General features: G+C 35.6%; 1 non-coding gene across 1 annotated transcript; it reads right to left on the bottom strand.

Annotated features, from left to right (window-relative positions):
• Nucleotides 1-6,996: 6,996 nt before the first annotated feature.
• LOC118760764 (small nucleolar RNA SNORD56) lies at nucleotides 6,997-7,064 on the bottom strand. The gene has a single exon (XR_004996973.1). It is a non-coding gene; the product is annotated as a small nucleolar RNA SNORD56 (small nucleolar RNA).
• Between the last annotated feature and the right edge of the window lie 387 nt (nucleotides 7,065-7,451).

The following is a 7,451-nucleotide window of genomic DNA, read 5'->3' as shown; positions in this document are numbered from 1 at the left end:
TGTTGATATATATACATGTATATATACATATATATATATATATCTCAACATATATGTATGTTGGGAAATCAACCATTTGGTAGTGTAGATATACACGTAATTATAGACAATGCATTAAAATTGTGTTTGTGTGTTTATGTGTCTTTCTATGAATTATCCGGGTGGGTAGCTTAAAAACGGAAATTCCAGAGGCTGACACAGTACAGTGAGATTGGCCTGGTGATTAACATCTTTTCAAAGCAGCCTGGTAATTCTGATTTGGTTATATTGGAGAGATTCTTTGATAAACACCATATCACAGAAGGCAAAAGTGCAAAGAAGACAAAGTCCTAGTCCTTTGTATTCTAATTAAGTGAAAGTGTTAAGACTACCTGCTTTCTTTAGAAAATAAGGGGGCAGGTATTCAGTGAGACACACTGATTTCAGGATGTCTGCATCCCCTGTTGGAATGCCTGGATTAGGATCCACATTTCAGCAGGCAATGGCCCAGGTGGCTGGGTGGTTGAGCCCTTGTCACCATGTGGGAGACGAAAATCGAATTTCTGACTTTGGCCTGGTCCAGGCCCAAACATTGGGGGCATTTGGAGAGGGTAAAAGAACAGAGAAGAAATCTCTGTCACATTCATTCTTTCTTTTCCTTCCAGCAAGTTTCTGAAATGGAGTATAGCATTTTTCTAGCATGTCTGAAAGAGGACAAATGCAATCATACTGGAAATCTAACTGCATACAAACACAAATGAAGCGAAAGTGCTTGCCAAGATGTAACATATACCATCCTGATCTTCAATAATGTGCTTTTAAATGATGACTGAGGCAGCCATCTGCACCCGGCAGGAGTCCGATTTTCCTTTGTTCTCTAATGCCCCAGGAATTCTCACCCATAGCTGATCTCTGCAACCAAATACATACTGAAGCTATGTGTTTTCCTTTGCATCTTTGTGATAAGAGCTAATAGGAAGGCACTCACTGCCCACCATGGCTGTGTTACTCCCAGAATGCAATGTTTCAGAGAGCAGTCTTCAGTGTTTACACCCAGTGGCACACCCTGTGGTCTATGATGCTCAGCTTTTGTTCTTGCAAGTGAAAATGATGACACGACACTCACCTGTTCGTCTTCCACTGCTGAGGTCTGTTTTCCTTTGCAGAAAGAGGTGTGTATACAAACCCTAACTTAGCCCATTGAGTAAAGTGCCCTGTGGAATCAATTCATCTTGAAACTATGTGAAAACTTTCACTAATTTTTTCTTATCATTAATTTATTCTGCATTATCCAAGCAGCCTAATCTATGGTGTGGATGCTGGTTGAATTGAATTAAACAACAAACCTCAAAACAATATGAATCAGCTAAGCACATGCATCTGAAGACACTGTGGTCTAGGATAACATTTTCCGTAAATGCAAAAGAGTACAGGCATAATTTCTGCAGTGCTGATCTTGGTTTCACAAGTCTTTCATGAAACAGTCTGTGAACATGGCTACCGTGTAATTAGCTGAGCAATAAGTTAGGTGTTTAAAAATATTTTTCAGGTGCTTTTTTGTATTCATGATAGATTCTCCACACCAAAAATCAATCTCAATCAAAGCAGCAACTGAGTTTATCATAAATTATCATGAAAAGGTTTTCTACTGAGTAGATGGTTAATTACTATCTAATTTGAATAATTTTGCATATTAATGAGAAAGGGATGAAAATCATTTTTAGATTTTTAACTTCAGCTGAGAAACCTGTGGAGATAATGGCTTCTTCTGAAAGAGGCAAGTGATCTCTGTTACTAAAGGAGATACCGACTTTATTTTTTTGAATTTGCCAACTTGTTTTTAAGTTGATTAATGGATTAGTGTTTTGCCATTAATAAACTATATCCAAATGAAAGACAACTTCATTATTTGATTCGGTAGCCCCTAGCTGTCTGCCAGGTAAGAAAAATGGAAAATAGATGAAGAATGCACTAAGGAAAAATATAACCTTGCTCAGCCCTTCAAAATTTCTGGATGTGGATATTGATGGGCTTTGGATTATGAATGGACTTTTCATAACCTGTTTTTGTGGTCACATGAAAGTCTATGTATACTGTTTATAAATGGTATTTAGATTAAGAATACACATATTGTGCTGAAGGTAGGGGTGTACTCTGGAAACTAGAACTGTATTTTCCAATTTGGAAAAGTGACTGACAATTGCCTCAGGCCTCAGAAATTATTGCCAGCCAAAAGTCGAAAGTCACTTTTATAAAGTCTCCTTGAAATCTTTCTTGGAAAGATTGCAAACAAAGAATAATTTTTCTTATATGTTATATACATTAGGGAAAGTAACTTAAATAAACTATATCCTTCTAGTTTTCTTTCATCATTATCTTTTATTTTATATCCAAAATATCCTTATTTAACATACTCATTTAGGCTAATTTCCTTTCCTTCTCTGCGCAAAATCTGCCATTATCCATTAATTTCATTAATTCAATTACCTTTACAAATGACCTAAAGCCGGCCAAAGAACACCAATCATGATGAGTTAACTTATATTAGTATTTTTATACTTTCAAATTCATCCAAGGTAAGCCAAAAAGCATGCTACTAATTCACCTATGTAAAACTTTCAGAACTGAACTATGCGAGCTAATCATGCCATGATCATACCAGCCCCACACCAATTTTGAAAAGCCTCAGATATACAGGAAGGTTCTTAACATTAAGGTGCCTGAAAATATTTTTGTAACGAAAATACGGGATTTGACTGGATACATCCAACTTCATTGGGACTCATAAGTTTCAAAACATGATTATAGGGATCAGTCCCTGGGTCTAGAGCACATATCTTTCACATCACTAAACAATCCCAACAGCATGAGTTGTGCATAGAGTGATGCTTTTAGTCCAGCCTTGCCCCCATCCACTATTCATCTACCATCATGGTCAGCATTTTCTCGGCCAGAAAATTTAGTTTTACCAATAGCAGAGTGATAGACTCTAAAAGTGGCATTGACAATACATCTGAAGAAAAGTCTGGAAAAGAGGCAAGCCATTTTAAAAAGAACTAAAAACCTTGATGTTTCCAATTAAGCCATATGCCAGGGTAACTCTCAGGATAAGAAATGAACTATATTTTATATGCACAAAGTAGAATTTTTTTAAAAAAATTTTGAAATCAAGAGTGGCATTAGCATGAGCTGTCCACTCCCCCTCTCCTCCTTCTGGTCTCTTCCAGTCTTTTTTGCCAAAGAACTGAGAATGAGTTTTTGAGAGCCAAGGATATGGAAAGGAAGACAAAATAAAGCTGGGAGAATTTTGGCGGAATTACATGCTCAACATACTGTACCATTTCTTTAATATATTTAAATAGTCCTGTGTCATCAGTTGGTACCTTTCCTTTTCAACAATTTGCAATATATTTTGTTTTTTTTTTAATTAAGCTTCACATACTGGAATAATTGCTGCAAGGTAGTTGAATCTGGTGGGCTAATTTTCAACTTTAATTAATAAGCGCTTAAAGTCTACATTCACCTCTGAAATTATCAACCTTACCAAGTTATATTTGTCTGCACCTACCTTCTGGATTATAAATACATAGAAACATTGTAGAATGTTATTATAAAAAATAAGATTACTTTTCTAGGGTAACGTGTAAGTTTTTATCACTCTATCAGAAAACATTACTTTTGCATATAATCTTTGTATTATAGGCTGAATATAAAATACAAAAGCTGTGTTTGTGCTCAAAAAAGCATTCAAAAACCACCCCTTCTCCTAACCATTACAATGAAGTTGCAACGACATTTCATTTGTCAAAAAGATAATGTGAAAATGATGTATATGATAAGAGGTTCAGTGTGCTAACCTGTAATGGCTTTGAATGTTGGATACATTACTGGCAGCTAACTGTTCTAAGCATTGTGAAAACTTTATTGTAATGAATTGATTCACTCCAGTGACCACAGTATGCACCCAGATCTAGTATGCCCAATTTTAGATGATGAAATACACATACTCATATGCAAACACAAATGGGATACATTGCTTTCACATGCATGATGAAACATGTAAATAAGGTGTTACTATCTTGGTTTCACATTTGAATATATGAGGGTTTGGGGATGTTAGCTGAGGTCTCAGCTTACACAGAGGAGAAGTATGTTGGGTTGTCTGAATTCATAGCCAAGTAGCATCCAAGCAGAGTCCCAATATGCATTCTAAAGTGCAATAGGTAAAAGCGGAAGCAAGAGAGGGGTGGCTGAACAAAAAGAAGAGGAAGTGGGGCGAACCATGACATGCTTTTACCTTTCTCTTTTCTCTACATGTAATTTCTTTTACCTCAATAAATTCTTTCTCTTTTCTCTACATGTAATTTCTTTTATCTCAACAAATTATCTCCCATGTTGTTGGTAAATTTTCTCTGGACTACGAGGGACCCTGGATTATTAACTGACATTAAGGCATAACTGATTCCTGACCTAATATTAGCAAATCAAAACTGTATCTCTAATTATGACCTCATCAAGATTCCCCAATGGGTGCCTGTGTGCTTGTTTCATCCCCTCATTTATAAGTCTTCTAAGATAGTACTCTGCATACATTAGTTTACTTGAGCCTTACAACAACCACATAAAGCACTTGCCAATATGATCCTTTTGACACAAATAAGGAAACAGAACATCGGAAAACCAACTTGACTCCCCCAAGTACAGAACTTGGAATATGAAATTACATCTGTTGAATTCTAGAATACTGGAGTCCCTCCACAGTTCAGCAAATGGCTACACTCTAGCTAGGCTTGGTAAAATACCTACCTAGGTTTTTTCACTTAGGAGCTGTGCAACCTTGCGCAAAATACTTTACTGAGCATTTGTTTCCTCATTTTTCATCTAGAATTAGTGGCTATAAACATTTACTTTTTTCTTTATTTTGGAAAATAATAGCTAATACATGAAAATCTTTGAGTATAGAATTTTTGATGAATATGAAGAATTAACAGGCTAAGCTTGCAGTAAGTTCAGCTGCTGCTCTGTTATATAGATACTGATATATTAATCAGTATCCATTTGGCATACTGTTTAAGACACTGATTGTGGCATCTGCATTCCATATTTGTATGCCTGGGTTCAAGATCCCCATCTACTCCTGCTTCTGTTCCTGCTAATGGTCCAAATGGTTAGGTCCCTTCCATACAAGTGGAAGACCCTACTGAGATTCTGGCTCTCAGCTTTGATTGCTGTTGGTTAATCACTAAATGGAAGATCTCTCTTTTCTCTCTCTCTCTCTCTCTCTCTCTCATATGAATGAATTTTTAAAGATATAAAAACAAATCAATTGTTTATAGGATTATGATTTTTCAGGGATCGTCTTAAAAATGAAACTCTGTAGTAGATACATTTATTTCTCCATCTGACTGAAAGCCTTGTCACCGATACAAGATTTTTTAGTGTAGCTCAAGCGTGTTAGCACAACTAGAACTTGTCACAGACAGCTGTTTATGGTAAAAAGCATGTTTAGTGGGAAATTGGTATTTCTATTTGCACATCAGGAATTTGATCATCATTGTCCCATTTTCTGGCCTTGAAAGAAATTAAATTTGGTCCAGGATAAGTCTTTTCAGGTATATTTTTCTCCCATCTTATTTCACCATTTTAGCAAATATATGTATATATATATATGTATATGCACACACACAAGAGACAATATATATAAATACATATATACATATATATATTGTCTCTTGTTTAGCCCATTCATTGGACTTGTTTAAATATGTGATGATAGTATGCACTAATATATTTTGAATCAAAGTCTCTTTTGCAAATACTATTGAAGGGAGGAAAGGGAATGGACAAAGGTTGGGGGAAGCAGCAGAGGGAGCCAAGTGTCACTGCCTCTTGGAATAGCACCTGTGGAATGTGTGGGGTCTAGCATTTCCTAAAGGGCATGGTTGTTTCTAGAATAAAATATTTACAACAGAGAAAAAGGAAATAAAGACTCTTTAGATGACTAAAGGCCTGATCTTAAAAAAATAGAATTACTACTTTAATAGTTTTTAGGTTGTTAATGCCTTTATGTTTGCACAATACTCTTAGAGATTATGTAAAATCATGTGTGGTGAGTTACTGTAGAGTTCTATGATAATCAGAGCTAATATTACTATACTTTCCTATTTTTAATACATTGTAGACTAGAACACTGATGTGGTTTTCTTGGTTTTGAGATAACTATCTGTTCCTATTCAGAGATAGTAATTTTGAAACCTCAATGATTTTATTTTGCTATTTCTAGTTTTGTCCTTCTTAGGTATCTACATGTTATATACGGCTCAATTTACAGTGCAGGACATTTTCAGAAAGACCCAAATAGTTGTGTAAACTTGTACCTTTTTGTGTGAAGAACAGGAAATCAAAATAACCAACAGTAAACACCACAATTACAGCTGCAGCTTTAAATATTTCATAATCCAATCAAACTGTTTGAGTAGTAATGCATTTAAATGCTGTTATGGAATCCCCTGTAGACTTTTTAAAATGGTTACTCTGTTCCTGGGTTTTCTATTTATGAAATTCATAAAGGATGATGTTTTTAATAATAGAGTACTTGACTTAGAGAGTAATATTTCTTTTTACATCTCAATACAATCTATAATTTTCTGGCATAACTTTCAGAGAGGTGCAGCTACCAATTACTCTTTTACTAATAGCCTATATGTGCATGTATGTGTGCATGTGTGTGTGTGTGTGTGTGTCTGTGTTTATACACACACATATATAGTGGCTTCTGTAATTAAGATGATCATAAACGAGAAGTTTTACCTAAGTCATTCAGTATCTTTTCAGATATTTGGTTGAAGAAACAGTTTTATCTAAAGTGATAAAGCATTAGACTGAATGAAACTCCACGTGAAAATAGTTATAAAAGACTCAAAGCTTGAGGTCACCTATAATTTAGTATTATACAATATTTTAGGCCAGGTTTACATCCTGGTCTTATTTAAATTATTAAAAAAATTTCTGAAATTTTCAGTCAGACCTAAAGAATCAGCACTGATTAGATAGACTAATGTTGATGAAAGTTTCAGTTATTTTAAAATCATATAAGTTGCATCTGCCAGGATCATATATGGGCCCAGGATCCCATATGGCCGCTGGTTCATATTCCCGCAGCTCCACTTACCTTCTAGCTCCCTGCTTCTGGTCTGTGAAAACATTAGAGGACGGCCCAAAGCCTTGGGACCTGCACCCAAGTGGGAGACCTGGAAGAAGTTCCTGGCTCCAGGTTTAGGATTGGCTTAGCTCCAGCTGTTGCAGCCATTTGGGGAGTGAACCAGTGGATGGAAAATCTACTCTTTGTATCACCTCCTCTCTGTGTATCTGCCTTTCCAATTAAAAAACAAAATCTTTAAAAAGAATCCTATATAGCTGGAATATAGCTCCATTATTATTAACATACAGTATATTTATGTGTGTGTGTGTGT

This window comes from Ochotona princeps, chromosome 8, assembly GCF_030435755.1.
Source record: "Ochotona princeps isolate mOchPri1 chromosome 8, mOchPri1.hap1, whole genome shotgun sequence".
Classification (NCBI taxonomy): Eukaryota; Metazoa; Chordata; class Mammalia; order Lagomorpha; family Ochotonidae; genus Ochotona; species Ochotona princeps.
The sequence above is the reverse complement of the archived record's forward strand: the minus strand, read 5'-3'. Positions and strand labels throughout refer to the sequence as shown.